General features: G+C 34.0%; 3 long non-coding RNA genes across 4 annotated transcripts; 2 read left to right on the forward strand and 1 right to left on the reverse strand.

Annotated features, from left to right (window-relative positions):
* The first annotated feature begins 1,201 nt into the window (after positions 1–1,201).
* Positions 1,202–21,914, forward strand: LOC116300433 (uncharacterized). 2 transcript variants are annotated; one of them, XR_004197604.2, is made up of 5 exons: positions 1,202–1,329; positions 2,183–2,248; positions 2,424–2,507; positions 18,000–18,055; positions 21,751–21,914. It is a non-coding gene; the product is annotated as an uncharacterized LOC116300433 (long non-coding RNA). The 2 variants fall into 2 exon arrangements; XR_016120424.1 differs by having other exon boundaries at positions 18,010–18,055.
* A 625-nt stretch (positions 21,915–22,539) lies between these two features.
* On the reverse strand, positions 22,540–24,718 carry LOC116300435 (uncharacterized). Its single transcript, XR_004197606.2, has 4 exons — positions 24,560–24,718; positions 23,662–24,206; positions 22,932–23,012; positions 22,540–22,679 (listed from the first exon to the last, which is right to left on the reverse strand). It is a non-coding gene; the product is annotated as an uncharacterized LOC116300435 (long non-coding RNA).
* Positions 23,673–25,067, forward strand: LOC148909637 (uncharacterized). Its single transcript, XR_016120423.1, has 3 exons — positions 23,673–23,792; positions 24,011–24,127; positions 24,640–25,067. It is a non-coding gene; the product is annotated as an uncharacterized LOC148909637 (long non-coding RNA).
* Positions 25,068–26,413: the final 1,346 nt, after the last annotated feature.

The raw sequence follows: 26,413 nt of genomic DNA on the forward strand, positions 1-26,413 counted from the left end.
TTAGCGAAAAGCTACTGTTTCTGATCTGTTATGTTCTGACTTACTACTATACTGTCTGTTTATACATTGGTACATATATTTCTCAATATAAATAAGTTATCGACTTGTATTTCAGTTCCCACCACCCCACCTATCAAAAACATAACAAATTGGTGGTAAGCATTTCACAACTCGATTCTTATGGCTGATACATGTAGGACTGCTGTAACATCGACGTCTGTAGAACTACTCAGAAGTCTATAACACTGAGACTTCTGTTATGGCGGATGCATTTAGGACTGCTGGAAGTCAAGTGACCTTGACAAGTCACGTGTTATATGACTCACCTAGCGAAAGATAAAACATCTGAGTCCGAGAGTATATAAAATAATCAGTTTAATTTGTTATAATAACAACTATTACGAGTAAGGCGTCGAAGACCGACGACATAGCGGAAGACATATAATACATAGATTATTTCCTAACTTAAGTGGCTGTTGGGCTTCGTTCCTATTTAGCGTAACCTTCAATTTTTCTTTGTCTTAAACAACGTTCGCAGCCATTTTGTTGTTCTGCGTATCCAATCTGCGCGCGATCTCGAACTCTTTTAAAGGAATGAGCGAGGAACTCCTGGCTGATGTTGTTTATGAATAAGATCCAATTCAAAATGGCTGCCAATTTGCGAAAAACAACTTGGCCAGACACTGAGCTCAAGGATGGTCACTGCCAGGGTTTCTCTACGTCCTCAGTGGTTCTTTTACGTTCCTAGGCAGGGTGGGGTAGTGGAGAAACGGGACCCAGAAATTCATAAGGGTTTAGAAACTTACAAGTTTCTGGGTACCGTTATTTTACATGGTCATCCAAACCACTTACCGAGTCATTTACATAATGCCAATCAAAAGTTACGGGTTACGTCAACCGGGAAAGATTTCATTTGATATCACGTATCAGTGGAAAATGCAAAAAGAAGGTATTTTGATCTCGCAAAATTCGCAGGTGAATGCAAACACATTTCGGCATCACGTGAGAAAAGTTTTTCTGGCTCTCTCCCTTTGATTCGAGAGTTTTTTGAGTTTTTCCACCCCCCCTCCAAAAACCTTAGCACGATAAATTCCCATTCGATTCGTGGGTTAGTCATGATCAGAAAGCTAATTAACAATCTTTCGCTCCAATATCCGCAGTCCTTTTGCAGTCCTTATCCATGTTATCGTTCCCAGTTCGCTATTTTCAAGTGACATTTTCAAGTGACATTTTCATTGGACCCACAATGCAACTCGGGTATCACAAACAAGAAAAACATGGCGAATATGAATGAAGATATGAATTACGAAGAAAATGGACGCTCAGACGGTAAGAAATGCTTGAACGACTTATAAAATCCCATGACGTTTAGAGTTAGATGTATTTTATTCCCTTGGAACAGTAAATTTGTTGTTTTCTGTTGTTTTCCGTCGAGAAAAAAGGCAAAGTTTATCGAGCGTGTGGTGAGTTTGCACGTGTTACAAAAACCTTGAAAAATCCGGACTGCTTTCTTTCATTTTATTCTATTTATCATTCAAATATTTTGTATTACCTTCCTTTACATTTTTTGAAGTATTTTGGTTCTTCTTTCTATTAAAGAGTGAAGAATTACCCCTCGATGCTCGTATTGTCTATTTTATTACGATGACGATGCAGAAGTGATTCTACAAAATAATGATTACAAATACATGATATATAAATGGTAATTCGTGATTAACATGCTATAATAGTCCCATTGAATCATAAAGTACTTACAACAAAGAAGTAATCAGGTCCTAAATGCTTATAAATGATATAAAAGAACGGTAACAATATGAACGTGTGTTCCTCGTGAGTCAACGATTGTTCGAGAATATCAGATGACCTCATGTCACCGTTTCCGGTGGCCTGATGTTAATGTTATTATGAGTGTCAAGTGACCGTAGACTCTTCAAAGAGGAATTAAAAACTAAATGTTGAACTGCAAGCTTTCCACCCCTCCCCTCCCACCTCAGACATTGTTTGACGTAACAGACTGAATGGAGAATTATTTTTTTTAAACAAAAATGTAAAAAAAAACCCGTATGAAGTTATTTTATAATTTCAGAATATTTTTTATCATTTTACTATAACCTTTATTCGTATGATGGTAATAATTATTAGTATACCTAAATTAATTTTTTTTATTTGTTTTTTTTAACAGGCCACTTTTCTCAAAAGGGTATAATCCCTCCAACTTCGTCAACTCCTTTTTTCCTCCTTTTATTAGGTATATTTTTCATTTGATTTTTTTCATCTTTTATTCTCTTTATCACTTTCACCTGTTTTTTTAGCACCATCTAAATAATTGAAATGGTTGTTGACATATTTTCCCCCATTTTTCATTGTTTTTTTTTAAAATAAAATGATATGTTTATCAATTTATTTTATTTGATGTTCAACAGCCTATAAAGCAAGTAATGAAAAGTCTAACTATACAGATTATGGGAAGAGCCATTGAAAACATTTCATAATTTTATTCAAATTTTGTAAGTAATTTTATCATATTTCTACTCCATCCCCTATCGGCTGGGCAAATGCACCAAACTTACTGTATCTGTGTGTAAAAAGCAGTGCCTAACAAATTAGAAACAGAATTTTAGTATCAAGTGTGTTTCCAGAATATTCAAAATGGTCCTATCTAATAATTAAAAGAAAAGCATGAAATTTGTTAATAATAATTGTCAACCATTTTCCGCTTTACAATAACCTGGAATTGTGGAGATGTTGTTTTTCTAATTCAAAAACAGGAAAATTTTTACTACTTGTACTAACTTGGAGTCAAGTCTTGGAATTTTCTCTACACGTACCCATAGAAATGATTTGTTTTCTGGAAATACAGTATTTCTACCTCCTAAATAATCAGAAATTTTGAACAGGAAAGTCTTTGGGTAACAATCCTTTTTTTTTTCAATTAAATAATTATTTTCAACCTTTTGACAATGAGCAGGAAGAAGAAGGAAAGTGGAAAGTTTTAGTGCCTTACTGTAAAACACCATACTTTTTTCATTTTTTGTTTCTTTCGGCGCCAATCAGGAATATTTCGTTCAACGATTTCTATATACAACGATTTTACTTAAAAGAAAGTAAAATAGTAAATAAGTAAAAATCAAACCATACCTTTGGCGAACTCGTGGATACTAGTTAAACTTTCCAGAGATTGGGCTCCCTGTGTCCTTATGATTGTTGACATCCGAAGGTTTCAATTTAGGTTTTCAATTTAGCTGGTAAGATGATTAGTCGTCCTGTTATTTTCCTTTTAACACCTACATTGTTTAGTTCTTTGTTATTTTGTTGAGTTTGGAAGCGAATTCTGTGATGAATTGGAAAAATGTTGTGTTATGCGTTACTACTTATCTTGACCTTCAAGGGTCCTGGCGCTTAGAATCGATTTAGATTCACATGAAACACTTTATTTACACTGTGAACTAAGCGAACATTTTATAGAAATTCGTTTAGAAATCCTTTTTTTAAAAATTTCATTCAAGTCTGTTAATTCAACTAATTATTTATTGGAGCGAATTCTCGTTTAATAGTGTCAAGCGACATCTATTGAGTAGATTCGTACCTTCGCAGTTTTTTAGATACAAGGACATTGCTTCGGCTGTTTGTGATGTGCGACAATCAATCTACTTTTAATTCAGCACGGCTTATTTGGATGACAAAACTAGCCGAACTTTCTTCAAGATTCCATGACTCTTGTTTGGAAATCTCATGAAAAGTTCTTTTTTTCGATGCATCCTGTCCGGCTCTACCTACGAGTCTTCTGAGAGGATCTAAATATGTTGACAATTGTACATAGGCGTTTCTGTTTACTTTATTGCATCAGCAAAAAAAGGCTTGACTCATTGGAATTTTAGTTGTAGGCGTTAATCGTATTATTTTACTTCAAGTTGCATCTTTCCTTGATTCTTTTGATATAAGTAATCCGAAGATAAAACTAAGTGCGAGTGTTCGCATGTGCAGAGTGGGTCCACAGTGCTAGAAGTATCCCACATGAAACATCAGCAGTTCATTTTCTCATATAAATAGCAAAAGTAGTCTATACTGAATAAGAGCAATGTGCTTGTTAGTGTCATGTAATGTTCGTAATAAGATGACGTAAGACGATCAATATACGTTTAATTATCGATCTGCTAACATCTTAGTGAGTGAGTGAGCGAGTGACACATTTGCATATTCAGACCCCTCACAATAACTCGTTTCTACGCTTCACGTGTCTGCAAGTTAATAATGTGAGAATAGATTTTCTATTTTTTCTGTGAAGAACTTGTTTTCAAACTATTGGTAAACATTTTATTATGTTTTGACAAGAAGAAAAATGGATATTGATGATTTTATTTATACAGTAGTTCATTTTATCCTCCTTGAAATAATCTGTTTTTGGCAGACAATAATGTTTCAATGAAAACAAAAAGAAAGAAAGAATAATAAAAATAAACAAGTAACAATTATTACTTTTCAGCAATGAATAATACTTTTCATTCTAATCAAGAGAAGACAGTAAGCTCCAGTTTAGACATTCATCTTTCTGAAATGGACCTAAGTCATTTTCCACTTTGAATAACTACTGGTAGTCATTGTGGTATTTGGTTAATTTGCCATCAGTGGCCATTTCATCCATAATATAATTAACAGTCAGTTTGCCTGGTTTTTGTTGTGTATTAGCACAATCTTAGTAAGATTTTTATTTTTCTGTTTCGTTTTATTTGATTTGGAATGGGTGGGTAAACAAGTTTGAGAATCGAATTGCTCATTATAGTAATTGTTTTTTATTCTTAAATACATATCGAGGGTATTGAGGTAAGTTTCCAATTATTAACATTGATAAGATTGATATTAATATTATATGTAAACCAGATAGAACATTTACCAGTTCAATTTTTCAAGTGATAGAGAATAATTTTGGGAAAATTCAAATTTATTGGAATATTTGGTGTCGTAAAAATTTAATGATATCACTATCAGCTCAGTCAGCTAATAGAGCATTAACAAGTAAAATATATATTTGTATATTTTTTTAGGAAGATAATAATTTGTTTTGTGTAGAACAGAAAATACAGCTGCATTGTTTAGTTTTCCATTTTTATCCTTGAACATTGAGCATTATGTTGATCATTACACCTAAGAACTGGACCTAAACACAAAAAATATCATATTCTGACATTCACCCCTTTCGTAATAGATATTGCAATGAAACATTTTAATATCTGGTAACATTTTTAGAGTTACACTGTATACAAGACAAGAGCAACGGTCACTTTAAGAGGTATGCTAGAAGCAGTTACAGTTAAGCAATTGAATGAAAAAAATTGAACAATAACATGAATTTCATTTCTCTAACAACTTTCAACCAACCATCCTACTTGGCTTGATATAAATTCGGAAAATACGCGTAGGATTGCATTGAGGAACTAAGCTTTCAAGCAAAAAATCCATCATCAGGGTATTAGAATTAGTGTCAAGCCAAGCATGTTTGGTAAATTGTTTTTGACCAGTATATTTACCAAGGGCTAGTACATTTTCAGGAATTACTTACTCTTCTTTAAACGAACACTATACACCAATGTTTTAGGGAAATTCTATCAGTTTAAAGGGGCACTTGGATAAAAATTGATGGAAATTGAAAATGACTGGTTATCTATATGGCCCCAATAGTTGCCAAGCAACATATTTTCTTCACAGTAAAAAGTAGCAGATGAGGATGTCTTTACTGGAGTATTTACTGGATATGCATAACAACAGTACAATTAGATGCCATATTATATTTACTGTTTATTAGTACCAGTCTATTATCTATTACAAATGTCTGACCACTTCTTAAGCAATAATTACATACTGACATCTTGACGTATTGATGGTCAAAACTGTTTGAAACTTTGAAGTTGTCAAATATAACTAGTGCAACTAGTGCATCATAAATGCATGTTTAGTAACAAGCTATTATAGTTTACTTCCCAATGACAAGTTCAAATCTGTGTTTTTGCCCTGACTTTGATCAGTGTCAGTACAAAATCACACAAAATTGTTACACATGTAGTCATGCTTTAATAACAGTGTATGACTCCCACCACATCCCTCCCATTATTATATCATTATATTACATTATCTTGATAAATTGCTTCCATTGGTCCTAATAGTTTTTTTTTATGTACAAGATCCAGGTGAGTCACTGATACATGAAGAGTGTTATCTAAAACAAACTTATAATATCTCTGTAGGGTGTCAAACATAGCTAGGTTTATGTAGTCAAGGTATATACTATATAGTCTTGCATGACGTATGAGAAATATGATTAGAACTGCTCATATCGTTGTGCAATAACAACAGACAAACATGGCTATCACTGTACACTTAGAGCACCCTCTATGTTAACAGACTAATGATTGGCAGAACTTTTGTCAAATAGTTATTTTAGACTTTGGTGTGACAGTAGATCCAGTTATGTTAATGTGCTTTAAGTACTGCCGAAATATACTTATAAAGAGTATTCAATAATCTAGTAATCACTGATTGAAGTTTTCATAATATTTTTTTAAAAGAAATTGTGAATTCAAATCTAATATACTACTTAATAATCTATGGAATTTCTTTTGAGTCAAGCACAAACCCTGTTTTATAGTTTATGCTTCAGTATTTATTAAATTTATGATTTCAAACAGCACAAATTTTTTTTGGCTTGAATAAATTTTGATAAAGTTAACTTTCTTTAGTATGTACATGTCATATTAGTAATATGATCTCAACATGCCCAAAGAAATAACCTAAAATATAAATTTATTTTAACAAAGGTTAGAATCAATAAGTCTTTGCTTCAAATCATAGCTTTTAATAATCCTAACCATGAGTTGCTCTAATAACACATATCTCTTAATAGACCATTTCACGGATCCTGTTACTCAACCTCAGCCTCGTCAGCGTGTAATATATTCTTTAGAACCTGTGAAATTTTTAAGTGTTTCAATTGTTCGTTAATGTGTAAATTCCTTCCATTGCTGCAGGACTGTAGTCAAATTCTAATAAATAATTACACGCTGACGAGGCTGAGGTTGAGTAACTGGATCTGTGAAATGGCCTATTTGTTTTGGCTAAAAAAATTACTAAAAATATTAAATGAGAAAGATTACTAAAAGATACTGTCCTTTTTATGTATAAATTTTAGTTTTTTTTCAATAATTACTATTTTAAAGGTTTGTTAAACATTTTTTGTGGTATTTGTCAAGAATTCATTTTCTTTATAATACTTTGTGGTACTTCTTCAACTGCACAAATCCTTGATAAAGGTATGCTATGACAGTCATTCTCATTATGACTAATTCTTTAGTCCTATAATTTGAGCAGTTTTGTTGTTGTGCTCTAACTTATCTTCTGAAGAAGTAGAGGCGTGACATCACTCATTTCCATTGTTTTCTCTTTGCTGAGGACATTGAAGGTTTAGGTTTAACCTTATCCTTGACTCAACAGCTTTTTCATATATGGCACAGATATTTCTTTTCTTAATTGATTGCTACATGATGATCTTTTCACACTTGAAATCTCTATGACGATAAAACGTCAGCATTACCAACTTGCTTGACCTTTTTGTTTCCACCAATAGTCTACAAGTTTCTTTTCTCATTGCAATTTTATTTTCTAAGTACAAAGAGGAATCCCTCCAATTCACTCTTTCTCTTTCGATTTCTAACAAGATAGTGGTTTGGAAACTTCGGACTGATCATCACCTGCATAGATAAAGCATGAGATATTCTACTTTTCCTCATTAAATATATTGATGTCCACTGCCAGGATGCAATGCTATCCACTTCCAAGATGCAAAATCATCCACGACCTAGGTGTGCTGAGGTGCTACATCATCCACTTTTAAATTGTGCCAAGATGCATCATCATCCACTACCAAGATGTGCTTAGATGAAATCCACTACCGAGATTTGCCAAGATGCAACACCATTCACTACCAAGATGTGATAAATTGCAACGCCATCCACTACCAAGATGTGCTTAGATGAAATCCACTCCTCCATCCACTACCAAGATTTGCTAAGATGCAACCCCATCCACTACCAAGATGTGCTAAATGCAAACGCCATCCACTACCAAGATGTGCTGAATTGCAACGCCATCCACTACCAAAATGTGCTGAATTGCAACGCCATCCACTACCAAGATGTGCTGAATTGCAACGCCATCCACTACCAAGTTGTGCTAAATTGCAACGCCATCCACTACCAAGATGTGCTAAATTGCAACGCCATCCACTACCAAGATATGTTAAGATGCAACATCATCCACTGCAAGATGTGCTAAGATGCAACAGCGTCCACTTCCAAGATGTGCTTAGATGAAATCCACTCCTCCATCCACAACCAAGATTTGCCAAGACGCAACACCATCCACTGCCAAGATGTGCTAAGATGCAGCACCATCCACTACCAAACTGTTGGTCAAACATACCTAGATGTGATAACTGCTAAGATGCAACGCCATCCACTGCAAATATTTTTCTCAAACACTACCTAGATGTGCCAAGATGCAGCAGTGTTGACATGCACTACTAAGATGTTGCTTAAACACTACTCAGATGTGACAAGATGGACAGCAATATCCACTGCAAAGATATAATGCAATTCACTACTAAGATGTTGCTCAGACACTAACAAAATGTTACAAGATGCAGCACTGTGTTGTTGAATTCATGATGTGGCACCATATTCTTTGAAAATGTTTCTAAGATTCAACACCATCTGCTGTCAAGATCATCCACTACCAAGATGTGCTAAGATGCAACAGCGTCCACTTCCAAGATGTGCTTAGATGAAATCCACTCCTCCAACCACTACCAAGATTTGCCAAGATGCAACACCATCCACTGCCAAGATGTGCTAAGATGCAGCACTATCCACTACCAAACTGTTGGTCAAACATACCTAGATGTGATAACTGCAAAGATGCAACGCTATCCACTGCAAAAAGTTTTCTCAAACACTACCTAGATGTGACAAGATGCAGCAGCAGTATTGACATGTACTAGTAAGATGTTGCTCAAACACAACCATACCTGTGACAAGATGAAGGGATTTCCACTGCCAGGATGCAAAGCCATCCACTACCAAGATGTTGCTTAAACACTACTCAGATGTGACAAGATGGACAGCAATATCCACTGCAAAAATATGATGCCATCCACTACTAAGATGTTGCTCGGACATTAACAAAATGTGACAAGATGTAGCACTGTGTTGTTGAATTCATGATGTGGCACCATATTCTTTGAAAATGTTTCTAAGATTCAACACCATCTGCTGTCAAGATCATCCACTACCAAGATGTGCTAAGATGCAACAGCGTCCACTTCTAAGATTTGCTTAGATGAAATCCACTCCTTCCAGCACTACCAAGATTTGCTAAGATTCAACACCATCTGCTGTCAAGATATGGCTTATTATCTACAGGTGAAGGACAATCCACTGCTACCATTGCCCAGCTGCAGCATCATGTTCTGCTCATACACAGCACAATCCTTTGCTAATATGCAAGTCATTTCAAGGCCAAGTTGTACCCACCTTTTACCACAAAGTTGCACTGCTATCCATTGTCAAGATCAAGCAGGATAAGCTTTAAAGATTCTAAACAATTTACTTCTAAACATAGCACATTTCACAACTAAGATATAGTGTAGTCTTTGTCAAGATGTTGCTGGTTTAGCAAAATTCTTTATAAAGCCTTTAGTAACTGGCAAGAATTTTGACTAAGAATGGTTGTACAGTTGCTTTCAATGTCTTTGATATCTGGCAGCTTCAATGAAAAGGAAAACTAGTATGAATAATATGTCAAATGCCTGACTTTGCCAAACTGAAGTACAAGACTTTGCATGCGAAGCCATAGCCAGTATGAGTGAAGAAACTAAACATGACCAAGAGCAGAAAGAGCCACTAGATGCACTACAAAAGGATAAACTATAATTGATAAATTTCTCTTGTTATTTTATAAATTAATATTTATATGCAGTTGTTAAAAAACATTTATATGCAATTTATTTTTAAACTTTAATGAAGTTAAAAAAATGTTTGTTATATGAAATCCGAAAATCTATTTCTCTAGATGACCATACTTTAAAAAATGCTGACATAACAAAAAATTAACTACAGATAAAGCTGAAAAATATACTGTATATATAAAAAGAACAGACTTTGAAATGTCTGCTTTGCAATTGTATTCTTGTGATCATCCAGATATCATGGAGCTGCTGAAGTACATGATTAAACATTGTACAAGACAATGAAAAAAACAGTATTTATCAAAATATAATGAACTTGACACAGCTCACTTTTGAACACTGTACAAGATACAGAACAAGACAGGAATGTGTCAGGTATATTAGAACAAACTAAATGTAATGGACTTGATGCAATTCACTATTGAACATTGTACAAGATACAGAACAAGACAAGAATGTGTCAAGTATATGACAATCATCCAAATATGATGGAGCTGATGCCATTCACTATTGAACACTGTTCAAGAAACAGAACAAGACAAGAATATGTCAAGTATATTACAATAAACCAAATGTAATGAACTTAATGCAATTCGCTATTGCACATTGTTCAAGATACAGAACAAGACAGGAATGTGTCAAGTATATTACATTCACCCAATTATGATGGACTTGATGAAATTCACTATTGAACATTGTACAAGATACAGAACAAGACAGGAATGCGTCAAGTATATTACATTCACCCAATTATGATGGACTTGATGCAATTCACTATTAAACATTGTACAAGATACAGAACAAGACAGGAATGTGTCAAGTATATTACAATCACCCAAATATGATGGATTGATGCAACTCACTATTAAACATTGTACAAGGTACAGAAAAAGACAGGAATGTGTCAAGTATATTACAGTCACCCAAATATGATGGACTTGATGCAACTCACTATTAAACATTGTTCAAGAAGCAGACAAGACAAGAATATGTCAAGTATATTACAATCACCCAAATATGATGGATTGATGCAATTCACTATTGAACATTGTACAAGATACAGAACAAGACAGGAATGTGTCAAGTATATTACAATCACCCAAATATGATGGACTTGATGCAACTCACTATTGAACATTGTACAAGATACAGAACAAGACAGGCATGTGTCAAGTATATTACAATCACCCAAATATGATGGATTGATGCAACTCACTATTAAACACTGTTCAAGAAACAGAACAAGACAAAAATATGTCAAGTATATCACAATCACCCAAATATGATGGATTGATGCAATTCAATATTGAACACTGTACAAGATACAGAACAAGACAGGAATGTGTCAAGTATATTACAATCACCGAAATATAATGGACTTGATGCAACTCACTATTAAACATTGTACAAGATACAGAACAAGACAGGCATGTGTCAAGTATATCACAATCACCCAAATATGATGGATTGATGCAACTCACTATTAAACATTGTACAAGGTACAGAAAAAGACAGGCATGTGTCAAGTATATTACAATCACCCAAATATGATGGACTTGATGCAACTCACTATTAAACATTGTTCAAGAAACAGACAAGACAAGAATATGTCAAGTATATTACAATCACCCAAATATGATGGATTGATGCAATTCACTATTGAACATTGTACAAGATACAGAACAAGACAGGAATGTGTCAAGTATATTACAATCACCCAAATATGATGGACTTGATGCAACTCACTATTGAACATTGTACAAGATACAGAACAAGACAGGCATGTGTCAAGTATATTACAATCACCCAAATATGATGGATTGATGCAATTCACTATTGAATATTGTTCAAGATACAGAACAAGACAGAAATGTGTCAAGTATATTACAACCATCCAAATATGATGGACTTGATGCAACTCACTATTGAACATTGTACAAGATACAGAACAAGACAACGGTGTGTCAAGTATATTAGAATCATCCAAATATGATAGACTTGATCCAACTCACTTTTTAACATTGCACAAGATACAGAACAACACGAGAGTGTGTCAGGAAGATATGTGATAAGCAAAGTCAAGATGTTAATTATTTTGAGAACAAAAACATCTTTATACTATAAAATTTTAATGTATTTTAATACCATCCAGTACTATTAGCATCCAGTGCCAGAAGCACCCATAATTGACACAAACAGTACCAGTAGCACCCTTGGTTTTTAGGGAGCAACGCGAGCTAGGGTAACCAACCCCTGGGGAGTGCCCTATTTACCATTTGAAGGACTGCTCTGGGCACTTCACTAAGTGAATATGCACAAATATTGTATAAGAAGATAATTTTCAAATGAAATCATTCTTTGTCGAAAAATCGCTAGTAAAAATCAGAATGATATCATGACAAACAAGAAAAAACTTTATACTAATTATTAATATGAAAATAAGTTACAGTATGGTCATTCTAGTCCCTTCTACTATTTTCTCCTCGTAGCATATTAATATTTATATCATTATATGGTATCATTTACTATCAGTTTGAAGAAAGCGGTTTGCAGCTTTGTTTTATGTGAAGGAGCACGAGGGAATGATTGGAGAGATTTTCTGCTCTTCTAGCATCTTTTTTTATGAAAATTGTACAAGCTTTAGTACTGAACCTGCTTTGGCTAATGCCTTGCATAATATTGAAAAAATCATCTGGGTGATTGTTGGTTTTAGCCATTCTCTCTTTTGGCCAAAAGATGTATCTTGATCTCTTTTGCTTGTCCCTTGAGCTTTGACAAGTATCAGCTACTTTAGTCCTCTAAAGTATACACTATGAATAAATGGGTTAAATCATTTTCATTTTAAATTATTGGATTGACCATTACTAGGTTGGATGGTCAGTTTATAAATAATATCAGTAGTGAATGATTTAGTCGATCAGTGATTCTAAAAAACCATTCTTACAATGTATCTAAAAGTTTGTAAAGAATAAATTTAAATTACTAGAATTACGATAATAGGATAATATTTATATTAGATTATATACATTAAATTTATCTATCTAGTTTTATTAGTCCTATGTTTTAAACATTCCCAGTATTGCCCATTTTGGACAAAAGGCTTTATGTTGTGCCTTTTCTTGAGTTAATAAATATTTATATGCTTGTTGATTTTTTGAATAAAAACTAAAACAGTTTAACTTGATATGCTGCTTAACTATTTTGCGTTTTTGGTGAAAGTGTTTTGTTAGATTTGTGACTGCCGAGTTGTTCATGCTAACCATGTCTGCTAGTGTGTCGAAGATGTTTGTCTATTCCATTTTATAAATTAAGAGAAGGCCATGTCTTACAATGGGGTCAAAATCACAATAGCTGATTAAGAGATTCTCTGACCAATAAATCCAATTTCTTGAGCAGGGTTGAATGGAGGATAGGCTTGTAGTCCACTGTGGGGCATTCTTGTTTGTGTTGGTTGTGTCATTTAGGAGTTTGGTTGCCACTCATGGTTGAAGATGCTATACTTCTAGTTTATCCTTGTTGCCACTTTTGCATCTTGTGTTCGTCGATATTTATCTAAAATCAATTTGTACTGACATGTACTACACATGCAGTCCTTATTAAATCCAAATAGTGTAAATCTAAACATTTACATTCACTTGACTATGTTGTTATCAAATAACTAAGTCAATTATAACATAATATGACCAAAGAATGTGTAATGTACATTGCATAATTCATAGCAGATTACACAACAGAATCTACTGAGTTCATTACCATTTTCACAAGGGATTATTATGAAAGAGGAAATTCTAAATTCACAATTATAGCCTTTTTTCATTGTTATTGCACAACGATATGAAGAGCTATAATCACACGGGATGTGGTTTATATTTCTCAAATGTCATGCAAGAGTATAGAGTATATTCCTTGACTACATATACATCTAGCCATGTTTGACGCCCTACAGAGAAATTATAAGTTTGCAGTAGATTACACTCTTCATGTATCAGTGACTCAACTGGATCTTGTACATCAGATAAAGCCATAAGTACCAAACAATGGAAGCAATTTATTCATCAAGACAATGTAATACAATAATGTCATAAAGGGAGGGATGGGGGGGGGGGGGGGGTCAAGTATTGTAAGCAATTAATCAATGTAATGAACAAGAATTATGCAAGAAGTAAAGCATGACATCTATCAGAGTTACTTGAATCTTGTCTCAACTGACTATTTTCCATACATGTGTTCAGTCTTGCAAAACACAAAATACCCTATTCTCCAATCTAGTTAATTAAATGTTGATACCGCTCTACAATAATCCTTTTCATCATTCTTGTGTTAACTTAATTGGAAGAATTATTTTGTGACTGTCAGTTCTTACAGTACTTAGATAAGGAAGTTAAAAATCTATGCTGTACATTGTCTTATGACAGGCCATTACCTTAAACCCTGTATCTGGACATCTAAATCTTGTGAATCAAGTGTGTAAATACATGAGAACTGGTCAAACATTTGGGGGTCATACTGTAATAGATATTGGCACTAACAAACAGTAATATAAAATGACACCTAACCGTACTATTGTTATGCATATTCAGTGATTACTTCATACCTCACTCCGACCCAAGTAGACTCTCCTAGAAATAATTTCTTAAAATGCAAAATGCAAGCTTCTAACACAGGGCCATTCATAAATGGTTACTAATTACAATACATCTCTAAGTGCACTATACATGCCTCTTTCTCTCTACGACCGATAAAACAGTTACATCACCATGTGTAATCATCATTTAATATTATTATTATCATTACCATTATCATCATTATCATTATCATTATTATTATCATTATCATTATTATTATCATTATCATTATTATTATTATGCCTATATAGCATGACATGTTAATAATTAGCCCTTGACTTATACTGGTCTTTGCAATATGTGAGAGAAATAAATGTGTTAGAATTTGACAAAGAAATTGCTTAATAATATTGCTTCTGGTGTGCTTCCAGCTAAAACTTTTTAATTTTTGTATTCATTTACAGACTTAACAATTTTGAGTAGAGGCTTTGCACCATCACATGCTGACGCCCATAATATAGCTTGGACTGCCTGTGGTTAAATGGTAGAACAATAAAATCCCTTTGTGTAAATCAATTACCGATATATTGTTCCTGCCACCTAACATGGCTGCCATCATGTCATGGTGCAAAATCTCTATAGGATGTTTGCATAATGGCATCATTTGACTACCACTTCCAGAATACCTTGCACACTTCTGTTTGTACAGTTAATTAGCACCAATTGTCTTACTATTTTTATGAGGTAATACAAATTTCAATGAGAAAGGAAATTTGCTAAGCATCAGGGTAGTGGGACACATATGACAGGTCCAAATGATGTCTTCATGCAAATGTCGCATTAAAACAGAACATCTTACAATGATAGTGAATTACCGGTAAGTTTTATGATGGTAGTGTCATTACTCCTTTACAACTTGAGTGTTGTCAGGGTGACATGTTGATTCATTATTAATGCATTTCTAGTGATGTAATGATTGCCCAAACATATTTAAGAATAGTAACTCTTAAAGGAACAATTTGAAGGTAAGATTTCAGCAAGCCTGTTTAGGTTGAATTTAAACAAATCCTGAAATGAAAAACAATATGTGTAACAAATGAGAGAAAAAAGTTTCAATCATTTTTCATTGTCAAACTGTCATGTCAAACCTTTTCTATCATAATTAGGCTCATCATAATTCTGAAAAAAATAATGCCTTTTTTTCAAAAAAAAAAAATTTTTTTTTGCATTTTTTTTGGTGGCTACTGCCTCTTCGAGGCGAAGCCACTTTGACATTGAGTTGTGTAAGTCTGTAAGTAAGTCCGTAAGTAAGTCCGTAAGTAAGTCCGTAATACCACAGGAAACATCAAGACTCTCAGCAAAACAAAACTATTTCCCTTTAGAGCAGTTCGATTTCATACATGTAAACATTAGCCACATGCCTTTGTTGAGAGCCTATTTTGAAGTTTGGAATACATTTGACTTGGGAAAAATTTCAAAGTCATGTCTTACATTAATGACTGTTCAAAATTGTAAGATGCATAGTTCATGCAGATTTGTTGCATAAATCGGTAATTGGCTTGTCATAATAACTTGAATCACCCTCTGCATGTAATATTTCAAACTATTACCTAAGACTTTCCACGATTTTCAAATAGACATCCAAATAACAGTGACAGAAGTTATCAACCTATTTAAATAATATCTAGGACTCCAATATTTTACCATACTTTCCTGTTCATATTCTGCCATTTTTTAAACGTATTCAAGATTATTGCCAATTCAGTGAATTACAAGTGCTTTCATAAACTTGTGAAATATATATGATATATCAAGGAATCTTAGGGTTTTGGGTACTATACTTCAGTCTTAAAATTTAAAAAGATATTGACATCCTTTGACAGTGTTCAAGATATTATTCATGATATGATCCATCCTTTACAGGGAAGGGGGAGGGGGGAAATGTGAGGAAAAGACCATGAACCATATATTTTTGGAACACTGAAAGGAAAAAATCTCAAGCTACGTATACAATATTAATATTAATTTAATATCAAGTTTATTTCACAAGTTTATGAAAGTTGACTGTTTCCTAACTTACATTAATAAGGTGCATTTACCAGCCTTTTAGCTTTATTTCCCTTGACTTTTACGATATTATGTCTGTAACTATTGAGCAATAAAATAATGAAAATGGGGGAGGGTTATGCGCCACACCGCATCATTCGTTTGAGGCATGCTGCAAGTCATGCAGTTGAAGACGTAAATGGGCCATCATATCTTATTTTTCCTTTCCTTGGAAAGACCTCCAACATTTCTGTTTTTCATCCTTTATTTATTTTTTACCCCATCCATTCTTTAAGTTTATCAGGCATCATGTTACTCACCCTTTGGAAGAGGTTCAAAATCTCAATGCAATGGTCCATACATACATTACTGTTGCAAAAATGTTGTAATAAAGATATTGGCAATGGTTACTAGAAATAATGGGGAGATAAATGAGAGATAAAGCTATCAGGAAGTACAACACAATCAAAGAAAAGAGTAGCAGTAGACTACTTCTTCAAGTTGGATTATTTTCCAAAACAAAAAGAAAAAAAAACAATTTATTTTAGTTTGTTTAAAAACTCTTGCCAGCAGCATGCCTTAAACGAATGATCACCTCGCACACACTCAAGTTGTCTGTTGTTCATACTTTATTTCTTGGAGTTAAACCCAGTTGTAATTGACCAGAACAAGTTGAGTGATTTTACTTAATGCTCAAACCAACCCTAAGACAATGTAAATTTGGCACTCTTACACATTTTATATCAAATTATTTACGCAACAATAACTTCAATTCGTGAACTATAATTTTTCCAGTGATTTCTCAAAATGTTTCATTTTGGTTGGAAGTAACATCACTCTAAATAAATTGTGTACAAACTAATGATTTTGAAGCTGCTACACTTTGATTATAAGGACAGAGTTTTGAAAATCTTGCAAGTGTCAGTACAACATTTAAAAAAAGTCGAAATGGTTAAAAAGGCCAGTATGACTTGATGAGAAAACATTGGACCTTTGAAACTGACACAGAGGAAAACTTGTTTTTGCTCGATAAAAGATAGTCAAAGAAATAAAAAAATTGATGGTTAATCACAACTGGGTTTAACTCCTTTGTGGGGGGTGGGGAAGCTATCTAATCTGGGGGGAGGGGGATAAGACATAAACTGGGGGGAGGGGGTTAAGACATAAACTGGGGGGAGGGGGTTAAGACATAAACTGGGGGGAGGGGGATAAGACATAACCTGGGGGGAGGGGGATAAGACATAAACTGGGGGGAGGGGGTTAAGACATAAACTGGGGGGAGGGGGATAAGTCATTAACTGAGGGACGGGATTGGACAAACTAGGCAGAGGGGGGTAATAATGTCTATTGATATCTTGGGTTTTTTTGACTGGCAGTGACACTTAGGTTTCAGAATCAAGAAGGGGATTGATGGCACTTAGGATTTTTGAAGGTAAGAATTCTTTAAATTAGTGAATTTAGAGACTTAGAAAATTTTCAACTTTGTCTTTCTCATAACATGCCTTTCTTGTGTTGTGTGGTGTTAAAACAAAGTTTCACTTTGGATTTGGTGGTTTTCCTTTGTTTTTTTAATGAATTCCATCTTTACCCTCTCCACGCCCTTTTTGGACTTACAAAAAATATATACCTCCCCGAGGTCCCACCAGCACCAAGTCTCACTACCCCGGTAGACCAGGACCAGGCAGTACTTACTGTCCCGACAAGAGCCATCTTATGAAACCACAACCAGGTGGCTGCTCTGATGGTGAACACTGTCGATAAGGATATCAGACTTCTGACCCCCTACAGACTCGTGAGAGTACCTTGATGGCAAGCCAGCCTTTATACTGTGAAGATTAGTGCAATTAGGAGACTTCTAAGATAACCATTCCCCACTACCCATAGGTTTTACTGCACAACAGTGATGTATATCTTAGAGTGATGTGATCAATACACTCAAGCCGGTATTCAGACTTCCATAAAGTTTATGTGATTATCAAGACTAGTTTGTGAAGACTAAAATAACGAAGTTTCTAGGCTACTAACTTTTGAAAAATGAGCTGGTCTATCCCGAAAAGGAAACTACCATCATGTAATTTAATATGAAAAGCTAACATGGACTCTTTACCATGAACAATCTATTTATGTTTCCCTAGAGGACTAAGGCCTATAACGTATTCATTTAATTATTAATGTATTCAGAGTCTGCTAAAGGACTGGGTCTATTATGTATTCAATTAATTACTAATATATTTAGAGTCTGCTGAGGGACTGGGTCAATAATTTATTCAATTAAATATTAATGTTTTCAAAGTCTGCTGAGGGACTGGGTCTATAATTTATTCAATTGAATATTAATGTTTTCAAAGTCTGCTGAGGGACTGGGTCTATAATTTATTCAATTGAATATTAAAGTTTTCAAAGTCTGCTAAGGGCCTGGGTCTAATTTACTCCAAATTCAATATTAATATATCCAGTGTCTGCTAGGGGAATGGATCTTTATTTGGTAGATTATGATTTATTCGGTACACCTCTTGGGACAGGAACAAAAGGACATCTGTTTTATCAGGCTAGGGGTTTCTCGGCAACAGGGATTATTTTCATGATAACACCACTTCTGAAACTTTTAGTGTAAGTAAAACTGAATTAAAGATCAATCAAATTTTGCCAGATATTTGCATTGAAAATAAGGGGATAATGATTTTTTTGCTTCTTTTAAGCCAATATATTGACTTGGTTGTATGGTGATGTTATCATGAAGTCTAAAAGTGTTTAATCTTGAAAATTAATTAATCAATTTCTTTTGAGGGACTTTTCCTATAAAAATCTAGTTTAGAAATGTCTAGTGGATTTGGTATAAGTGCCCGATGCATGATTTAGTTGTACAATCACATTTTGTTTGGACAAAGACAAGAACAGATCGGGAAAATCAACAAGTGTGAGTAACTGTGCCGCAGGTTACTCCAGCTGATACCAAATCCACTATTAATTTTACTTCAAAGAGACTGACCTATAGATCGATGTTAGAATTTTTATAAATGTTTTTATTTTGTTTAATGAGGTAGACAAAGCCTTCTTATATTCCTAGTCCTAGTCAAGTATTTATTATTTATATTTTGTTTCCTAAGATTAGTTTTTTCACCAGCAAAAAACTTCTTTGCAGAAGTAAATGATTCATAGCAAATGAAAAAATTATGTATTTCAGTTTTGATTGTGAATTAAATTGTGAGCAACTACAAGTATCAAAATTGACGATGCCCATTTCAAAGCATATAAACATAAGTTTGTTTTCCCTAACATTAATTTGGATCAAATGTATTTTGACTTTTGGTTTTGGACAGCTTGTGCAAATAATACTAGTGCTTTGGACATAATAGTTCATAGTAAAACACACCTCTTGGTTTGACTTATTATAATAGTTTCATTTCATTCAAGTGAAATTGTTTCTGGATTGTGAGGTATAGTGTTTTAATGCCATTCTTTGATAGCTTTATTCATTCATTTTTCATTTCACTTTTGCCTTTTTTGGCTTGGATTGATCATTTGCACTTTCATGTATTATTTCATTCTTCTGCACAGCTGAATTTGTCCTAATCAATTAGTAAATTATAGTATAAACTGGATACTGTAATATCAATTTATGAATATCAAAATAATGATCCAGTTTTAATCATAATAATCACTTTTATAAATTTTGCATGACAATAATGCCATAATTATTACCTCCAAATCATAAAATACTTTAATAATTTATTCAACATGTGGCCAATTTGTACATTTACTGTAGTTGCTCAGTAGATTTTTTTTTGGAACAGGTGTTTGACTTTCATTACTTAGTTGAATAATGAATTTAATAATTTCTAATTTTTTTAATGTGTTTTCATTTTGTTCAATCGTTTTATTAAGACCTCAGTTTCATCCATCTCAGTTTTTCCCGCAATGTCCAAATTTTCATATTTTTTGTTTTCTTCATGATTTTGTGTTGTATTAAGTCTTAATAGATTTAATTCATTTGAGAATTTGTGGAGATGTTTTTCACAAGGCCCAATTTTTCGTTTTGGTAACATTCAATAATTTTTGTTCATTTAATAAATTTTGTTTTGATTGTCTTTTTGCAGAACTCTTCATATTTTGAGTCTTTCCCTTAAGTTTATTTTAGTTTTCTTCTTTATTTGTTTAAGGATGGAACTTTTTATGTTGTTTTGAAATGAAACTGAGGTCTTTTTTTGCTGGTGAAAAAACTTATTAAATTACAATCCTATGATAGAACCTTGTGTATCAGTCTAGCCGAACATCATTCACGCAAGATTAGGTCACCTAGAAATGATTCAACTTCTAGTCTTCCCAGCTTAATAATCTACTTGTATGAAAGTCTGAATGGTGTCTTGTGCAAGTCTATTGAGCACACCGCCTCAAAGTTATCACTGTTGTACACACCCATGAATAGTACGATATGATTATCTTTGCTCCTAATTGCACTAACCTTCACATTGACTGGCATCCATGCCATCAGCGCACTCACACGAAATCTGCAGAGAGCCATCACCTGGTATCCTTACCGACAACCTTCACTTTCAGAGCAGTCATCTGATCATGGCCTCAAGGTTAGACTCTGCTGAGAATCAGCAATGTTGTACCGCCTTTTTTGGTTTCCTGGCCTGGTGGGGCAGCTTCTGTTAGGTGCTGATAGGACCTCGTGGGAGGTATCAAGTGTATTTCATTTTTCTGGTGTATAAATAATAGATGATAATTATATTAGATATAGGAGAGTGCTTCTAACTAGCGATGGGTTCTCAGTTTATTTTGATCAAAATCTTCAAACCAACAGCCAATACCATTTTTTTTAAATTCAATAAAAATGAGGCAAAAATAAAAAATAATTTTGTTTTAAATTTGTTTTACTGAGAACCCTTGACTAGTTTTAACAGACTGCGTTGTATATAATTTGATATTTAGGTAATTTTGAGAAAGATTAATCTGCATATGGTTTAGTGAGACACTCTCCTATATCTAATATCTGAGGCTAGAGGACTGGTAATCAAAAGTATTTTCTTGGTCATGTTAAATAAACAATTGATATAAAAAAATCTATAGTAATAGTATTTGATATTTTGAGCTTTCTTATAAGTATTCTTTTTTTTTTTTCAGGTGAAAAATTAATCTAAATCTTAATCCTATTAAATCATGCAAGCAATTCAAATATTATCTCATGGTTTCGAGTACTTTTTAAAAATCAATTACTTATACCACAATATGTAGTTTAAAAATAAAACAAAAGTGTTAAGTTTTTTACTGCCATTGCAGTGTGCTGAAAACAGTTTTTGAATCAAGATGGTTTCAATCGTAAATGATGAACAAAATATTCCTACAAAAGTACATGTGAAATAAACTTTATTGCAGGACTCAAAATAGCAGCTAGCATGATAGCACAAATTTATTGACCACAGGCAGATGAAGATAATTTTGAAATGAAATAAAGTAATAGATGGAATTTTAGTGGACAAATGTAATTGTATTTGATGGACAAACATTTTGCTATTTTGATTCCTGCATATAACCAGTCCTCTAGCCAAGAACATTATTCTTTATAGTTTTCCAAACTTTCCCAAATTTGTTTTGAATTCCCTTAGTTTTTCTTTGAACTTATCATACTCCTAGGCCTAGGTAAACTTATATAGTTCTTTTAACTTCTTTTGAAAAAGGTATTTTTCTCCCTAAGTTATCCTAAATATGTTTTTTCACCCAGGCCTAGGTAATTCCTATCTTTTTCTTAATATTTTGTTTTGTTTCAAAATTCTAGGTAATGACAGGGTTTGTAATTTTGAGGAAATTCTAACCTTTTTGCAAAATGCTTAGGTAATACTAGATATTTTGATCCCTCAATAATTCTTATTAAAATCATAATTTTTCGTAATTCGTAATTTTTTCCCTGGAATAAGTTATGTTACTCAATCTGATGGCATGATATCCTTTATCCTTGGTGGATGACTCTTGTCTTCAGTACTGAATAACTGGATCTTAATGGTGCTGCATCATCTGACAAGGCTTTGCAGCACAACAGCGTGGTATAACCTGGGCTAAAGACAAAGAAAGATAGTCAAAATCTGTCTCATGTTTGTCTCATGAAATGTAAATGTAGTTGTAATGTAGGTAGTAAATGTAGTTCGCTTTTGTCATTCACTACCTATCACCCTCCCCCTGGAGATATTAGACTAGGTTCCAATCCTCATTCAGCCAAATTGACCATAGCAAAACCACAAATAGGGATAAAGGGAAATAGAGAGACTACTTGCAGCCTATACTCTAACATATCTAATAGCTCAACTTACTTGTCTGTAATATATGGATTGAACCAGAGCTTGACAGCATCACAACACAATTGACTGACACTTGCTCTAATATCTGGTAAGCTGATGGAAAAAGGAATAGATATGTTTAGACCACAGGTATAGATTATATATATCATGTGTATTTGATTATATATACTAGAGTACAAACACTATAAGTGTGTAACATAAATACCACTAAATACTGCTAAATTATGCTAATCCTATTGTTTTCTATTGTTTAATTAGCACTATTTACTGCTAAATAGTGCAAAGTGTTGTGCACTTTTAGTGTTTGTACTCTAAACACTGGATATAGTATATTAAAATTAATACTTTAGTGGGTGATAATGTTTTAGTCATTTATGAAATATTTTACACCTTGGGAACAGAGCTTGGATGTACTGAATTGTTGTTTACCCTACTATACTACAGAAGTCTGACACAAATATTATAGTTATTGTGCTAAACACAGACCTTTAATGTACAGGGCCCAGTTTTTCAAAGCCCGATTAGTGCTAATCCTGGATTAGCTCTTAATAAGGCCTATAGAGTTAATCCTGGATTAGCGCTAATCCAGCTTTGAACAACCCGGCCCAGTACTGTACTCTGCTGTAGCCTACTATACTACTATAGGTTTGAAACACATTTCAGTCATTGTACTCAACACTGAACTTTAATGTACAATACTGTTGTAATTAATTATATACAGCAAAATTAAAGATTCACATACCTGATAATCAGTGATGATCTATTCCTTGAAACATTGTAAAGGATTCATCTAGGAGCAACACCCTTTACCACAGGGTTACCAATATGGTTTAAACACCTTGATGATCAGGTCAATACTCATACAGCAAAAAGGTGAGTGCATTTTGTTATAAAGGTCAAAGGGTCATCTCCAGGTTAACACATTAATTATCATCTTGATATTTTTGATACTCATACAGCAACAAGGTGAGTCCATACTCTTATGAAGGTCACAGGGTCATCACCAGGTTAACATATCATTAATCAGGTCACAATACTCGTACATTTACAAGTCCTAAGTGTTATCAAAGTCTTTTTGTTTCTCGTTTCAGTGCAGAGAATCCATTATAAACGATTGATACTGAACTTTTCCATGGATAGCTTGCTGGTTGGCGTGTATATACTGGTTAGAGAGAAGGTGCAGTATGGCTATCAGGCTCAGATGTCAGGTATCAACAGCCGCCATCTTGTTACGGGCTCACTGGACAGTTTTATGGAATGTTTTTCGTGTATTCTGTATTTTTATAACTGAAAAGCAAAAACACACAGTCATTAGAACACTTTTCACGATTATTTCTGTTCTAACGAGGAAGAGGTGCTTTGAAATCAAGTTTCATGTAACGTTGAAAACCAAATTCTTCAAATAAGTAAAAAACTGAAAATATACACGAGCTAAGCTTACAAAATGTTCAAAACTTTCTAAAATCGGACATTTACGATGAATTTAATTGTTTCTGGTCAGAAGAAGTTGAATGTTCAGGATTTAAAGTTAACACGTGTAATGGCGGACGAAACCGACGAGTCGAACATTCGAAATCTACAAACTCCCCAAAAAATACAGAAAAACGCAAAAAACGCTAAAATAATGTAATACTTCTTACCTTTCATTGCTCTCGTGTACTTTTCTCTCTGTTAGGTCGAGCACGAGCTAATAACCATCTTTGTTCTTGTACAATTTCAGCTAAAAGAACCATCGTGTATTTGCACCCGTTGAAACACATCCACAACCAACAGCAGCGTGCGGCAAATGAAGAGGTGACATGCACAGTGCCTGGATACTAGCATTTTACACAGGGATCCCGCTAAAATATAAACTTTTAGGCAAGAAAATTACGAAAATTTGAAGGTTTTCGGGCATTATTTTTTGCTCAAAACCTAGAAATTGAGTAAAACAAGCTATCGTAGTACTCTATAGATGGTAAAAACCCAGAAAAAGGCCATTTTTGGGCTAAAAAACATAATATGTTAATTAGTCACGTGACAAGTCACGTGGTTTCTTATTTTTGTGTTTTTTTAGTCGATTTTACATTTTTGGCAAACAAAAAATCGTTTTGGGGGTTCAGTTAGTTTCATTGTAATCGATGATTCATTTGATAAAGCAGTTTACGATAAAAGACCATTGAACCTTTATTGTCTGATGTGTTCTCTTTGTCCCTTTATTCTTGGACACCCATCAAAACAGAAAACGAGAAAAATAAAACAACAGTTGAAAATCACTTTCATCATTGAGACACCCGACCAAGAATAAAATACACCCAGAGACAATGAAAACAAAGACTCAGATTTCAAGACGCAAGCAGCGTCAACATTTTTTTATTACACTTTAAACTACATGAACTTTATTAAGGCCCCGTCCACACGTATCCGGAAATTTTTGTATCCGCAAATTTATTTTTACGGATACAGGTTGCGTCCTCGCGTGTCCGCAAATTTTTGTGTCCGTATCCTCAAATTTTACGAAAATGGATACGTGTGGACGGTGAAAACGATTCGAATACGCTGCGTGTGGACGCGAACATTTTCGTATCCGCAAAAAATAATTGCGGATACAAAAATTTCCGGATACGTGTGGACGTGGCCTAACTCATGTTACTTTAATTGCTCCCTCGCGCGCGCCTGTTTTGAGTTCACTTTTTGGAGTAAGTTCCATGATCAACGGTCCAAACATTTAACCCAAAATTTAGCCAACATTTGGTTGGGATTGTTTGTCATGGTTGGGTCAAAATATTTGTAGAAACGTTGGCTAAATAATTAGTCAAAAGTTGGGCCGTTTGTCAGGGCCTTCGAAACTGTATGAACTCTTGTTTAGGCTTCGCTAATTTGCGCGACCGTTTTCAGTTTACTTCTTGGAGCAAAACAATACGGATCGTTTCTTTGATAAGTTATGCGCATAAATATTTCAGTTTGAATAGGAGTTTTTAAGCGTAGAATAAAACAACTGCCCGAGGGAATAACACGTGACTAAAACGAACAGCGCCTAAAGTAATCAAATACATGACGTCACTTTTGTGTGATTATGGTTGAAACCCGTGCAATGTTTGTTATTGGTATGGAGAGAAAAGAAACCAAAAGAAGTGCCACGGGTTCCTAAAAATCTAGCACTTTGAAAATGTTTTTTAGATTTTAAGTGTATTCATTCACGCGGTGTTATATTTTCGTCAGGTCGTTCCCTCGAGAGTCACTTAGTCTTTTCATATAAACAACATTCTTTCTTTTGAAACACAAAGAGACAAGCCTCAAAGAATCTAGCACCTTAATATGCAAATGCTCTTGAGCTTCCCGCTTTTTTTATCAAGTTATTCCCTTGAGTAATACTTCTTTGTTTCTTGTTGACGGTCAGGGTGTTAATGGAATATTGTACAGCCACTCATCTTTTCTCGGAAGAATGTGTGATAATGCTTTTGTTTTTAGTCCACGTGTATATGAATGTGTGTGTGGAGGGAGGGGCGTGGGGG

The sequence above is a fragment of the Actinia tenebrosa genome, unplaced genomic scaffold (assembly GCF_029948245.1).
Source record: "Actinia tenebrosa isolate PJP-AT-01 unplaced genomic scaffold, QUT_ActTen_1.0 PGA_scaffold2__45_contigs__length_23673736, whole genome shotgun sequence".
Lineage (NCBI taxonomy): Eukaryota > Metazoa > Cnidaria > Anthozoa > Actiniaria > Actiniidae > Actinia > Actinia tenebrosa.